Consider the following 8,445-nt stretch of genomic DNA (forward strand, 5'->3'; position numbering starts at 1 on the left):
AAAGACGCAAAAAGGGCCAGGTTTTATTAAAATGGGGTCAGTTCCATTTACACAGAAAAGGGTATCAGCAAAAGATCCTGCATGGTGGATTCTAACAAAGGACAGGCTGCTTTTCAGCCCCCATAATCCCCCCCCCCCCCCCTCCCTTCTTCAAAACAGAAATTGCCAAATCACAGTATTCTCTGGCATTATAAACCACTACAGTGTGGTGTGTGTCCATCGAGATCGATGATGACCATCGTTGTCATCCAGCTGAGGGATGGGGGCAGGGTGGTGGTGCTCATGAATCTATCTGTGAGTGCGCAGATGGCTGAATAGTCCAATCTGCGCACGAAATGTTCGCTGACAGTTGGGGCAGACAAAGACAGGCATATCATTGCCAGGGAGCTTGTTTGCCCGTGAGTTTCTGGCCTGCCTCTTCTGAACAGCTGCAGCAGTCCTGTGTAAAACACTCCTGAACCCCACATAAAAAAAATCTGACAGCAAACGAACATAACTGTAAATAACGATTTCCCTATTTCACCATTAAATGGGGGAATTCGTTCAAAATGCGTTATATCAGTGATGACAGTATGTTCGCTTCCGTGCAAGTCTTGTGTTGAGGGGGTGGGGGTGGGGGGTAAGGATGTACGTTGGTATGACAGGTATGGCAGATAGATAGGGAGGAAGGTAGGTAGGTATGCTTTCATACACGTATACATTCGTATATATGTGTGTGTGTGTGAAAGCAGTCTTGTCTCCAGGCGTGGTCTGTGTATGTCCTTATGATATTTTACATATACTCACACACGTAAACCCATGTCATTGCGCTTTTCGAGAAGTTGAGCTTGTTTTTTTTTTATACTCTAAAATGACGGTCAGTAAATTAAAGTCGAACTAAATCGAAAACAATCATCAATCTAACAATGGGTATTTAAATCAAAAGCACTCTAAATTAAGACAATCATCAATCTCATGATGGGCATTAAATTTTAGATAAAGACCATGCACATTAAACTGAAGACAATCATTAACATAATAATGGGCATTAAACTGAAGACAGTCTGTAGTCAACTGAAAACAGTTATCAATCTAATGATGGGGCATTAAACTGAAGACAATATAAATCAAACTGAAGACAATCAGTAATCTAATGATGGGCCATATCAACTGAAGTCAATCAGTAATCTAATGATGGGCCATATCAACTGAAGACAATCAGTAATCTAATGATAGGCCATATCAACTGAAGACAATCAGTAATCTAATGATGGGCCATATCAACTGAAGACAATCAGTAATCTAATGATGGGCCATATCAACTGAAGACAATCAGTAATCTAATGATAGGCCACATCAACTGAAGACAATCTAAATCAAAATGAATACAATCATTAATTCAATGATGGGCATTTAAATTAAAGTCAATGTACAATAAACTGAAGACAATCGATAATACATTAAACTGAAGACAATCAATAACATATCATTAACTAAAGACAATTTTCATGACAGACATTTAGATGAAAGACAATCTATATTAAACGGAAGACAATCAACAATATATCAAACAGAAGACCATCATGAACAAAATGATGGGGAAATCAAACGAACACAATCCACACTAAACAGAAGACAGTCATGAACCTAAAACGAAGGGGCAGCACACTGAAGAAGACGACCACTACACAGTAGCCACTTCAGCAACCCACACACCCACCTCCATACACTTCCAGCTCGCAGAAGTCGACAATCTGGCAAGGGCCTGGCACCTGAAGAGCCACCCTGTCCAGCACCACAGGAGTCTCCAGGTTGACCTGCAGAGTCTTGGGAAACACCTCCCCACGAGGCCTCTGGTACAGCAGTCTGTAGTCGAAGTCTCCCCGAGACACGTACACATGAAGATCGGACAGACGTTGTTCGTTACCTGTTGAGGGGGACGAGGGGGGGATAATTTTGTATTTTGTATTTTGTATTTTTTTTTTTATCACAACAGATTTCTCTGTATGAAATTCGGGCTGCTCTCCCCAGGGAGAGCGTGTCGCTATACTACAGCGCCACCCTTTTTTCTTTTTTTTTCTTTCCTGCGTGCAGTTTTCTTTGTTTTTCCTATTGACGTGGATTTTTCTACAGAATTTTGCCAGGAACAACCCTTTTCTTGCCGTGGGTTCTTTTACGTGCGCTAAGTGCATGCTGCACACGGGACCTCGGTTTATCGTCTCATCCGAATGAGAGACGGAGTGTGTGTGGTGATAGTCAGTCATGTCCGACAATGACCATCAGAACAGCAGAGGAAGCGGCAACTGCTCTCACGACTATCTGGGCCAAGAATTTGACTATGGTGGAGAGTGTCTTTGCCCAAGCAATACCCCCAACTCTCTCGACCAAAAGGGTTTTAGGACAGTCGGCATTCAGGGATGGTTCCCAAAGGCCGACTAGCCCCTAAGGCTGCAGCACTAAGAGCCACCAAAACTTGATAAGAATGTATATGGAACTTAGAATGTACGTGAACTAGAAACACAGCGAGGGGAGGGGAGCCTCGGCGGGAGGGGGTGGGGGGGCATACCAAGAGAGAGAGAGATGACATAAGACGATTTATTGTCAAAAGCGTTAACAGCCATTTTGACAAGATGGTGTGGTGATTACAAAAAATTTTAAAAAATCAGTGAACACAATGAACAATACACCGCAACAACAGATTTCTCTGTGTGAAATTCGGGCTGCTCTCCCCAGGGACAGCGCGTCGCTACACTACAGCGCCACCCATTTTTTTGTAATTTTTCCTGCGTGCATTTTTTATTTGTTTTTCCTATCGAAGTGGGTTTTTCTACAGAATTTTGCCAGAAACAACCCTTTTGTTGCCGTGGGTTCTTTTACGTGTGCTAAGTGCATGCTGCACACGGGACCTCAGTTTACCATCTCATCCGAATGACTAGCGTCCAGACGACCACTCAAGGTCTAGTGGAGGGGGAGAAAATATGGGTGGCTGAGTCGTGATTCAAACCAGCGCGCTCACATTCTCTCGCTTCCTAGGCGGACGCGTTACCTCCAGGCCATCTTTCCACTATACAATGAAAAGCAAAACAACAACAATAACAACAACAACAAACAAACAAACATTATAACGACCATGCATGGTCATAAATCGTTTACTTTGACATTCATTAACGTATCGCAGACAGAGACAGAGTGAGAGAGAGGAGGGGAACAGAGAGAGAGAGGAGGGGGGGAGGGAGAGAGAGAGACAGAGAGATGGAGAAAGAGAGAGAGGGAGGGAGAGGGAGGGGGGAGAGAAAGAGAGACAGAGACAGACAGACAGACAGATGGGCGTGGATATAAAGAAGCACACACAAACACACACCCATACGCCCACGTGCGCGCTCACACACACCAAAAGTATGACACACACACACACACACACACACACACACACACACACACACACACACACAGAGTGCGGAGGGAAATATTAGTGTCCACCCCTGTCCCTTTTGAGGACACAATTATGTGAACACACCGGCAGTCGCCAGCATACTCTCCCCCTCCACCTAGACCTTGAGTGGTGGTCTGGACGCTAGTCATTCGGACGAGACGATAAACCGAGGTCCCGTGTGCAGCATGCATTCAGCGCAAGTAAAAGAAACCCACGGCAACAAAAAGGTTGTTCCTGGCAAAATTCTGTAGAAAAATTCACTTCGATTGGAAAACAAATGAAATTGCAGGCAAATAAAACTTCTTTTCTTTAATGGGTGGCACTCTCAGTGTAGCGACGCGCTCTCCCTGGAAAGAGCAGCCCGAATTTCACACAGAGAAATCTGTTGTGACAAAAAAGAGAACTATAAATAAAAACACTGAGACAGAATGACACAGATAAAAGGGAAGGGCGGGAGAGCGAGACACAAAAAATTCCGAAAAACACAGAGAGAAAAAGACAGGGAAACACAGACAACCCAAGCACAGAAAGAGACAGAGACACACAGACAACCCAAGCACAAAAAAGAGACAGACACAGAGAAAATACAAGGGCAGAAAGAGACAGAGACACAGAAAATACAAGGGCAGAAAGAGACAGAGACACAGAAAATACAAGGGCAGAAAGAGACAGAGACACAGAAAATACAAGGGCAGAAAGAGACAGAGACACAGAAAATACAAGGGCAGAAAGAGACAGAGACACAGACAATGCAAGCATTGACACAGACAGACGATACAAGCACAGAAAGAGACACAGACATAGACAACACAAGCACAGAAAGAGACACAGACATAGACAACACAAGCACAGAAAGAGACACAGACAGACGATACAAGCACAGAAAGAGACACAGACAGACGATACAAGCACAGATAGAGACACAGACATAGACAACACGAGCACAGAAAGAGACACAGACAGACGATACAAGCACAGAAAGAGACACAGACATAGACAACACAAGCACAGAAAGAGGCACAGACATAGACAACACAAGCACAGAAAGAGACACAGACATAGACAACACAAGCACAGAAAGAGGCACAGACATAGACAACACAAGCACAGAAAGAGACACAGACATAGACAACACGAGCACAGAAAGAGACACAGACAGACGATACAAGCACAGATAGAGACACAGACATAGACAACACGAGCACAGAAAGAGACACAGACAGACGATACAAGCACAGAAAGAGACACAGACATAGACAACACGAGCACAGAAAGAGACACAGATATAGACAACACAAGCACAGAAGGAGACAGACACACAGACAACCCAAGCACAGAGTGAGACAGAAAGACAGACAATACAAGCGCAGAAAGAGACAGAGACACAGATAATGCAAGCATAGACACAGACAGAGACACGCAGACAATGCAAGCACAGACACAGACTGACGATACAAGCACAGAAAGAGACAGAGACACACAGACAACCCAAGCACAGAATGAGACAGAGACACACAGACAACCCAAGCACAGAAAGAGACACAGACACACAGACAATACAAGCACAGAATGAGACAGAGACACAGACAACCCAAGCACAGAAAGAGACATAGAAACACACAGACAGTACAAGAAACAACCCCCACCCCACCCCTCAAATCCCCCCACCCCACCCCTACCCCCCCACCCCCACCCACCCCCCAAAAAAATTAAAAACCTAACCTGCCCGTGCGAACACCACGAAACGAACGACCTTGGCCTCAAAGGGCAACACGACCTGCCACCAGGGGTCGGCCGTCATGGCAACCAGAGGGCAGCCGAAAGTCAGCTGGTCGTCAGAAGTGCGTGAGCACGTGCTGCTGTCGACAGCCTGGTCCGTGTCTCCGTCCACAGAGAGGGCCGAGGAGTAGATGCCCTGGGTGCCTATCTGGTTCGTGGTTCCTCGGATCGCCACGTTGCGACCTGGCGACATGAGAGTTTCCGTTTCAGTTTCCCAAGCACAGAACTACCTGACACGGCACTGACACCACCAGAACGACAACACATGGGTTATTAAGATGGGCTGTGGAAATAATGCCTTACGTTTTGCATCTGGGACGCCCAAGGGTCTGGGCTCACTCATCTTACAACCACTGCAAATTCGGAGCTCAACCAGCTGAGGTTGAATAGAATAGAATAGAATTAAATAAATTTTGATGTCACAAAACCTTACGTTTTATAGGACACAAATACATGAGTAAATGATTAATCAATAAATGAATTACTTCATGAATTGGAACAACATTCATAAACAAATTTTGTTAATCTTATTTGTATATATACATCATCTTTTAGCGTCAACTGACTATGAATATTACCTGTGTACCTGGGCGGGGGAGGAGGGTGGGGGGGTGGAGGGGGCGTAATAAGTTGATTGTTCAGTAAGTGGACGGTTGCTTGAGCTGGAATAGCGTTTATTGACGGAAAGAGTTAGTGACTGACTGAATAATAGATCATCGATCGACTATTGTTCCAGGTCCGACGGGCGCAATAGCCGAGTGGTTAAAGCGTTGGACTGTCAATCTGAGGGTCCCGGGTTCGAATCACGGTGACGGCGCCTGGTGGGTAAAGGGTGGAGATTTTTACGATCTCCCAGGTCAACATATGTGCAGACCTGCTAGTGCCTGAACCCCCTTCGTGTGTATATGCAAGCAGAAGATCAAATACGCACGTTAAAGATCCTGTAATCCATGTCAGCGTTTGGTGGGTTATGGAAACAAGAACATACCCAGCATGCACACCCCCGAAAACGGAGTATGGCTGCCTACATGGCAGGGTAAAAACGGTCATACACGTAAAAGCCCACTCGTGTGCAAACGAGTGAACGCAGAAGAAGAAGTAGACTATTGTTCCAGGTCTGACAGACTGCCTAGTCCACAGCCTGACTGGAAGAACAACTGAAGACTCCTTCGGACTCTTTCATCTCAACTGGTTGGATGGTTAGCTAGCTGGCTGTGCTGTCACCATTGATCAGGTTTACAGTCCTGCTTTACTTGTTCACACATTCCTCCACATTACGACCCGCTAAATTAAAAAAAAAAAAAGTTTGTTAAGGTGTGTGTGAGAGAGAGAGCTGGGCTGAATGATTGCATTCATTCAGCGACATCACGACCTGTCAAAAAAAAACAACTTTTTACAGGAAGCAGATTAGGGTGTGTGCAAGTTCGATTAAAAGATGACATGGTGACCATTATGCAGGTGTTCGGCTGAATGGGGTTACGTCTTTTGACGATCATTTTGGGAGTGTGGTTGAAGGGTTGCTCGATAACAACAATGATATGTAACTGTGACGATAGTGCCCATACCCCTTCTTCTCTGCGAACCTTGTTTCAACAGCTCAGAACATTATCATTAGTAAAGGCAACCCAATCGGGAGAGACCATCTGAATTGTCGTTTATTCGTGTCTGGGCTACTTTAGTAAAGAGTTTATCAAAAAGGCACAGTAAGACGTCCTCATCATCTTCCCCTACTATTAAAGACACCGCACTCTATTTGTGAAAGTCTAGCCTTTTTAGACAGACTTAACATCGGGTTTTTTTTGTTTGTTTGTTTTTGTTTTTGTTGTTGTTGTTGTTGTTGTTTGTTGTTGTTGTTGTTTTTGGTGGTGGTGGTGGTGGTGGTGGTGGTGGTGTGTGTGTGTGTGTGTGTGTGTGTGTGTGTGTGTGTGTGTGTGTGTGTGTGTGTGTTGTGTGTGTGTGTGTGTTGTATGTGTGTGTGTGTGTGTGTGTGTGTGTGTGTGTGTGTGTGTGTGACGTTTTCTGCGTTTGGTAAACACATGCTGAACTTTCGTAATGGAAATACACAGAATCAAAAATTAAATGTTTACGCGAATGTGCAAAATTACCACGTGGGTGCAACCATCTCTGTATCTACCAGTCTGCATGCCCCCACCTTCTCTCTATCATCCACACAGAGTCACAAGTCCCTGTGGTCTTGACTTCAAACGAACAAGGGCAGTAAATGGAACGCATGCAATTTTGAGACAAGCGAAAGAGTTCGCTCCCATGATTAGGTTTTTACCTTTCGGATCCCTGTTTGTGTTCAAGTCCGTAAGAAATACTTCTAAAAATAATAAAACAGAATAAAAGAAAGAAAACAAAATACACAGTGTCTAGATACTTAAGCAAAAGATGAAAATCCCTGACTGTGTAACTTCAGTATCAGTGGAGTGATGGCCTTGAGGAAACGCGTCCGCCTGGGAAGCGAGAGAATCTGAACGCACTGGTTCGAATCACACCGGCAGTCGCCAGGATTTTCTCCCCCTCCACTAGACCTTGAGTGGTGGTCTGGACGCTAGTCATTCGGATGAGACGATAAACCGAGGTCCCGTGTGCAGCATGCATTTAGCGCACGTAAAAGAACCCACGGCAACTAAAGGGTCGTCCCTGGCAAAATTCTGTAGAAAAATCCACTTCGTTAGGAAAACAAATGAAACTGCAGGCAGAGGAAAATACAACAATGGAAAATGGGTGGCGCTGTAGTGTAGCGACGCGCTCTCCTTGGGGAAAGCAGCCCGAATTTCACACAGAGAAATCTGTTGTGACAAAAAAAGAGCAATACAAAGACAAATATCATGTGAAAGCAAACAGACCACCGGTCGGGCAAACACAAAAAATGTGTTCCTAAACCACAAAATGACAAATCAATGGTAACAGAAGTAGTTGCAGAAGTAACGTTAGATAAGACAAAAATAACTTGATCATCTCCAATTAGAGAAATTTGGTCAGGTGCATTATCACAAGTAAACAACGTGGAGACCATCACTGTAAAAAAACAAAAACAACAACAGTCATTTACATTATAACGAAGACACAGATGTAAAAATATCACATACACTATTTCGTACATTCATTCCACACATTGCAGGCAATGGGGAAAAAAAAGAAGAAGAAGAAGTAAAAAAAAAAAATAATAATAAACATTCTTTTGAATAATTTTGATTGTGAGCATAACATACTATATTGCACACTGATTATGATTAAGATAAGAATAA

Source organism: Babylonia areolata, chromosome 3 (assembly GCF_041734735.1).
Source record: "Babylonia areolata isolate BAREFJ2019XMU chromosome 3, ASM4173473v1, whole genome shotgun sequence".
Taxonomy (NCBI): Eukaryota; Metazoa; Mollusca; class Gastropoda; order Neogastropoda; family Buccinidae; genus Babylonia; species Babylonia areolata.